The sequence below is a fragment of the Epinephelus moara genome, chromosome 2, assembly GCF_006386435.1.
Source record: "Epinephelus moara isolate mb chromosome 2, YSFRI_EMoa_1.0, whole genome shotgun sequence".
Lineage (NCBI taxonomy): Eukaryota > Metazoa > Chordata > Actinopteri > Perciformes > Serranidae > Epinephelus > Epinephelus moara.
In genome coordinates this window covers 17,562,797-17,570,327 of record NC_065507.1, presented here as the reverse complement: position 1 = coordinate 17,570,327, position 7,531 = coordinate 17,562,797, and the positions used below count along the sequence as shown (strand labels likewise).

Genomic DNA, 7,531 nt, shown 5'->3' with positions numbered 1-7,531 from the left:
TCTGTTGTTATAGCGCCACCCAGTTGCCAATTAGAGTTAAGTTTCTCCAGTCACCTTGAGGCATCCTGTTCTACATATCTACCAAGTTTAGTAAATATCAATATGGCTGTTCTACATATCTACCAAGTTTAGTAAATATCAATATGGCGGTTAGGCCAAGATAACAAATTAGCTCTCTAGCGCCCCCATTTTGTTTGATGGGGTCAATAATGGAGGGGTCCCTTCAGATTATGTGTGGTCATATGCCTACAAAGTTGCGTGGTGATCGGTGAAACCCTTGAGATGTTATACACCTTTATGTGATGAGCCACGCCCTCCGCAATATTCATTGCCTTATAGAAGCTCAGTTTTAGTAAGTTTTCCAACTTTTGCCAAGAGGGAACTTTAGATATTGGTCCCTAGATTATGTTCACCCAGTTTCATGCAGATCGGTCAAACTTCCTAGGAAGAGATCTATTTTAAGTGTTTTTCAAAAAATTCAAAATCTTGGTTTTGAGAGATTTGAATTGCACTGGCAACACCTGGCCAGTGGGTGGCAGTGTAGGACATGACACACAAGGGTGCAACTATAGCATCAAAACCTATGCATAAAGAAAATGGCTTTTAAATAAACAAAGTCAAGTGTATTAGGACAATCATGGATGCATGGGTTATGATGGGACATTTCAAACCAGGATTTTGAGCCTCACTGGAGCCATAGAAGCCTGAGTGCAACTATCATGACTGAATAAAAGTGTGACACACAAACACACTCCCAAACATACCTGTCAGCTCAAATCATTTCAATGAAACTGACAAAGACACGCAGTTGATGAGGAGTTGAACTACCTATTGGGACCATGAGCGACTTTGATTCTCAGGAGAAAAGTTATTGAATTCTGATGGAGCCAGCCTCCAGTGGCCATGACAGGAATGGCAGATTAAAACTTTTCACATTTCACAAGCCTTTTCTCTTTTTCCAATTTGTACACATTGCATTTGACATACTACACACATTTCCTCGCCTCCTCTTCTCGCGTCTTAGTCCCTCCCACCTGAGATGCGAGTGAAAGAGACAAAGAGCAGACAGAAGGAGAAAGGAGTCGAGTCGTCAGTTAAATAAGACATTAGGCACAGCTGCATCTTTGATCCCGCATTTGATCATCTTAAATAACTAACACAAGTTATGAGTACAAAAGGAACACTTACATTTGTAGAGTCCTGTTATGTGTCATGCCTCTGTCATGTATCAGCTACACCTGTGCATCCTGGCTCATAGCTCTTCTGGCAGGCCTTCCCCCTCCTCAAGATGCATTTTGGGAATTGGGACATCCTTCAAAATGATGCGCTGAAATCAATCTCCAGGTCATGGGCTAGAGGACGAAGAAGGTACAAAATAATAAATGAGAAAAGCCTTCAGGACATTTTGACTTGTCATACTTGGAACAGCACAGGTGTTTCTAATAACATTAAAGATGTCTCTGTTCTATTCCAGTGTCCCTGTGAGATTGTAGTGAGCCAGGACCCTGAAACCACAGCAGCTGAATGGAACTCAGCCATCATTATTTACATAACTTCATTATTTACACCTGTGCTTTTCCCACTGTGACATGTCAAAGTGCTTTCCGTGGAAAAAGGGCCTACTGGGGCAAACAGTGGGACATTTGGCCTTTCCTGCACTGTTGCAAGGAGAAAATCCACCGTAAAGAGTGGAGCTGCTGAATCACACAGCAGGTCACTATCTCTTACTTTCATACTGTACAGGTGGATCTAATTGTTCCCCAGTTACTGTTTGCATCGTGGTGTGCACGTGTATCAGTGTGAGCGTGGTGTGTGTTGACTAAACAATGTCTGACTGGTGACCTGCTCTTCTCCCAAACCTGCTAAATTGAATAGACTGCTCCTGCAGGTGCCCTGTTGGCTTCCGCACACGCGCACGCACGCACGCACACACACACACACACACACACACACACACACACACACACACACACAAGAGCATGCGTACACAAGCATACAGATGTACATGTACACACACACCTGTGAAAAATTATGACAAGTGCTGATATGCATGAATGAACAAGGACAAAGGACACACACATGTGTGCCCGCCAAACAGACACACACACACACACACACACACACACATACACACACTCTCTCTCATACACTATACACCTGTGGGAAAATAAAGAGAAGCTCTGAAACGGTTGGTTGCACAAGGTCAAACTCTGCATGTGAGTATGCAAACCACACACGTACACACTCAAACACACAGATACACACGCAAATTAGGCCATACAAATGCACACTGGCACTTGGATTTAGCCACAGGGGGTGGAGAGAGGGAGAGAGAGAGGGAGAAAACAGGAGCAGACAATAATGAGAGAGAGAAGGGAGGAAAGAGGGAGCGAGATGAAGAGAAGAAACAGAGGGATAAGAGCGAGAGGGACGTAATTGGATGAACAACAGAACAGGAAAGACAAAAAAGGAGAAAGGTGTGCTACAGTACGAGTCGTGGGGCTGAAAAAAGGATAGACAAAGAGTCTTATCCTCAGTTTGCACAGTCATTAACTTTGTTTATTAACTGCTGACTTTCTACCAGTTACTGTGGTTTCTCCATGCTTCCTCTTTCTTATTACAACACATTGTAATACCTTTTATCTAAGTCATAGGTGAGTTCCGAATTGCATACTTTTTCTTTTTCTTTTTCGTAGGTACTGCAGCTGCCCTTAAAAAGCATACTGTTGCATGCACTATGCACACAATTAGGATATACAACTGTGTCATAGCATTACGCACTGAACTTTGACTGTCTTGCTTTTATATCCGTTACCATGGAGATAAACAAACGCCGCTTAACGAGTTCGCCAGAGACGGAGATCAACCCATAGAGCTCTATTGTTGTTTTTTAACAATGTATTTAGTATAACTTTAAACATAACATATTATATCTGTGACAGTGAAATTACATCTGCAGTCCTCTGTTGTTGTTATTTTCTACAGTTATGTCCCATGTAATATTTTTGATTATTTTGTTCACTTAAACAATTCATATTCCTATTATTACTATCCGACTGGTCACCAGTCACTTCAATGCTGTCATCCATCAGTGGGACTTCTGACAGCTGTCAATCAGCTATCAAACAGCCGTCATCTGTTTGCGGCTCAGTTGATGTGATGTATCGTCCACTGTGCAGAGGATTGTGGGTCAGAATAGACAAAAAAGATGTAGTTGAACATTGTGGTGTTTTTGGCATACTGCATTCGACATTCCATGCCTTGGGACATGTTTGTTTGGGTTTATGTTTCCTCATACAACAGTTCATACGGTATCCAGTGAATTAGCACCCCACAAATAGCGTCATCGTCCTCATCGTTACATATTTAATGTAAATGTATGTATATAACACAGAGTTGTGTAAAGTTACGTAGGTTAGGTTTTGCAAAAGAAATATACTGACAGCATACCTTAAAATTTTAAAGCTATAAGTATAGCATAATTTTGGAAAACTGAAACAGTGATTCCAGAGAGAAGCAGCCAGAGGGGTCTACAGTCTGTGTTTGAAGGATATATCCAGGATGTCAAACTGACTCAGCAGCAACAACAGGTTAAAAAGACAAAGATAGTTAGAAGCTAAAGCCGAACTATAGGCTACAGATCACAGTGTAAAAGTGAACCACCACATCACTGCTGATCGTCACACAAGACAATGAATATAAAGGGAAACTTTGCTGATATTGAACCAGCTGTNAACATTTAGCTCCAAATCCACAAAACCAGCCTGAAAATGAAGGAAATCTGAAATGATTGCATTAGAGTTAATGGAGCACAGCTGTGTTGTTGTCGGACCCTGGTCTGAGCCGACCCGATGCTACGTCATGATTGCCAGTCTGTGTCTGGGGGTGGAGTGAAAGGTCAATTGTGGTGCATTCCTTTTTGTAGGTTTACATACGAACAGTCCAGGACAAAAGCCTGAATAGATGTGTTTAACTTAACTCACAGACAGAAATAAAAGTTGTTACACAAGAATGTTATCATGTTTTTGTTTTGTTTTGTTTCGACTCATGCCTAATTGCTCAAACTTTTACTTTGGTCATTTGGGAAAACGCTAAAAAAGAAACTGAAGAGGAGAAAAGTGAGAAAGAGTCATTATGATGGAGTGGCAGGAGTTCAGGGAACACTGGTTTTATGGGTTTCTTTTATGCCCAACTCATTTAGCAGAGCCAAATTACAGCAGGAGATGCCAAACAGAAACAGTAATGCACACATACAGTATATGCACATGCAATACATAGATATGAATGAGAATATCCACAGGCAATACATAGATACACATATGCAGACTGTTTGATCTCCACATACGCTTTCCCATTTCTCTCCTTCTTCTTATGTGCCTTGCAGATATTTGTATTTCCCACTGTGGTTCATTCAAACAAAGAATCTGGGTGAGCCACTTTCCTCCGTCAGTGTGTGCAGTATGTGTTTGAAGGCTGCAGTGGTTTGTTAGTTAGGTTGCTCAACAGAGAATAATGGTTGGCAAGAGCAAGAGGCAGAGGAGAGGAGGGGATAGGAAGTGGAAAGGCGATGAGAGACCTTAATAATTCAGCTTCTGGCATAAATTGCTGAAACTGAAAGTATTGCTAATTACTTTTGAGATAAACTTGCAGTGAACTTTCAAGTGTTATCAAATGTTTGCTGTGGAAGAGGAGGTGTAGTATGTCAAATGCAAATATTTGCAAACTTTATTCATGGGAGGAAAGGTTTTTGATGATCGAGGTGAATAAATACCTGTAAGTATAAAACAGTCTTGATTTCCAAAAAAACCTGTTCATTTATATGAGCCAAACATCATGTTGGGATCAGTATGAGTTCAATTTCGTGGTCTTTTTTTTCCCCGTGGTTCATGAGTTTGAAATTTAATGAATCATAGCAGATTTTTTTTTTTATTGTCCTTGGAGCTAATACTCATTTAATATCACATTAGAGTTGAACTGCAAAAATGGTTTTAAACAACCTGAGTCAGTTCAGGTTTTCTTGATCTGAAAGTTCTTTCATACTAAACTAAATATCAAATGTCACGTCCTCTTTGAAATGTTTCTGATGAAATTATAAGGCCGATAATCAACACATGCTCACTCCGACCTCGTCACATATCGACGTTTGGTCATGGACTTTCCACGTCCACATACAATGTGCACGGTACTCTGGGTGCACTCCTGACGTTCTAGGATGCCATGTCAAGGTCTGCCTGTTACATGCATTGTCTTCCATTAAAATACACTTCAGTTTTTACAGGAAATTTACCGTTTACATAAAGTCTATTTCAAAATAAACACACTACATCAGTCCAACACCGTGATTTGACATGTTTGTCTTTCAACAACTAATGCATGTGTTTGAGTTTAGGCAACAAAAGCACATGGTTAGGTTTAGGAAAAAAGAACAGGGTTTGGCTTTAGAATCTTACAGCTGGCGAATACTGAATGTTTGTTGGACCCATCCACCACCCCTATCGCATACCTTACTTGGACTTTCACTGCCGTATCTTTCGTTCTTGTACTGCCATGTTTCCCCCTGACACTGCCACGCGCTGTTAAACTATAATGGCAACTGGCTGAATATCATGCCAACATTACAGGATGGCTTTTTTGTCAGTGTCTGATGCCGCAAGTCACTGCCCAAGCATTGGATTTCGACGACTTTGGACTGAGACCGGATTTGAACAACTAATGCACGTGGTTACGTTTAGCCGACACACACACGTGGTTGGGTTTAGGAAAAAAGAACAGGGTTTGGTTTTTTAATCCTACTGGATGCGAACGCTGGGTGAAAGTCAGTCTTTGTTGGACCCATTCACCACTCTTACCTTGCGCCCTACTTGGACTTTCGCTGCCTTATCTTGCGTTCTTTTCCTACCGTGTTTCCCCCTGATGCCACTGGCTACCATTAAACTATATCGGTGACAGCAGCCTATCATGCTGAGGAGAGCGTTTTTGTCAGCGTCTGACGCTGGAAGTCACTGCACAAGCACTTGATTTCGGAGTGAGACTGGGTTACAATAATGACATACGGTTGTAATGTTACAAATCCACAAAGATCAAAATTTTAAGTGCTCTTGTCTTCATTGCTTTCTGCTTGCAACAGACCAGCTGCATCAAAAGTTTTTTTAAAGATATACTATGCAGGTTTTTCTTAAAAAACAATATAGACCCATATCACTGTAAAATATTTGACTGTACATTCACAGTAAATTACTTGCTAGTAGTTGTCATTTTTACAGTAAATTTGTTGTGAAATGACAGCTGTATACTGTAATCTCACAGTAGGTATGTCTGCATATACTGTGATTTAGCAGTATGCTCTTGTAAAATTAATATATTTAACTGTAACCTCACAGTTAAAGCCCATTACATTACTGTGATATGACAGTACGTTCCTGTAAATTACAGAATTTAACTGTAACGTCACAGTTTATGTACACTTGATTACTGTGATTTAGCAATATGCTCCTGTAGAATTACTGTATTTCACTGTAATCTCACGGTTAAACTTCATATATTACTGTGATTAAGCAGTATGCTTCTGTAAAATTATCATATTTACTTGCATGATTTTCACAATAAATTTCTGAGTTTGGTGAGATATCACAGTAAAAGCCTGTAAGGTAATAATAAGGCAAATTTATTGTGAAATATTACAGTCCCATATCCCTGAAAATATGGGATGGGAATTTTTGCCCTCTGCCTGCATTTTCTTATTTTCTTCTCATTTTCTGTGCTTGGGATGTTTATGGGTGTGTACCCCCACAGTGCTCAGGTGAGGTCGGAGCTTTATAAAAAGCTATCAGGTGCTAAACCATAAGCAGACCCTGTCATGGACTCTGCTGGAGCTTCCTGTTCCTCGTAACACCCTCCTCCTGGGGTCTGTCCCAAGTCTCTTATTTCCTCGTAACACCCTCCTCCTGGGGTCTGTCCCAAGTCTCTTATTTGTGCAGCAAGGAGCTAGCGCTAGGAGCTAGAAGCAAGCTTTAAGCAGCTACAAGCTAGGATGGTCAAGAGCTTCCTATCCAGAAGAGTTTTTCAGCTGAACGCCATGACATATAAATACCCGCCCTCTACATCTGGCACATTTGAACGAGACGGTGGAGAAACAGTACAAGTGTAAGTACCCGTTACATGCATTCTTTGCAATGAATCGCTGTAATTCACGTACCTACTTCAAAGAGTAATGATATTTCATGCAAGATTGTTATGTTGCAATTAGGTTTATTTCAGTCACAACCCGTTGCGTTGTTCATCGGACTGTCGGTGATGTGCGGCTGCTACAAGCAAAAGTGTGTGACCAGAGTCATGACGGCGGGGGGTGGGGGCTACAGCCCTGCGCAGGACTGTTTTCTTCATCCCGCTCCTGCCCGCTCCCGCTGAATTTCTGACCATTACCGCCCGCAACCGCAACGTGTGTATTACACTCCCGCCCGCTCCCGCAATGTGTATGTCCACTCCCGCCCGCACCCGCAAAACTCTGAGAATTTATGCCCGCACAATAATA

The 7,531-nt window shown here is 41.4% G+C and overlaps 1 long non-coding RNA gene across 1 annotated transcript in view; it reads right to left on the bottom strand.

The window, feature by feature from the left end:
- Positions 1-990: 990 nt before the first annotated feature.
- Positions 991-7,531, bottom strand: part of LOC126382638 (uncharacterized) — a 138,128-nt gene continuing 131,587 nt past the window's right edge. The window contains exons 2-3 of the long non-coding RNA XR_007569076.1: positions 1,189-1,352; positions 991-1,034 (exon numbers count right to left, since the gene is read on the bottom strand). This is a non-coding gene — a long non-coding RNA (uncharacterized LOC126382638). The remainder of the gene's footprint in view (positions 1,035-1,188; positions 1,353-7,531) is intronic.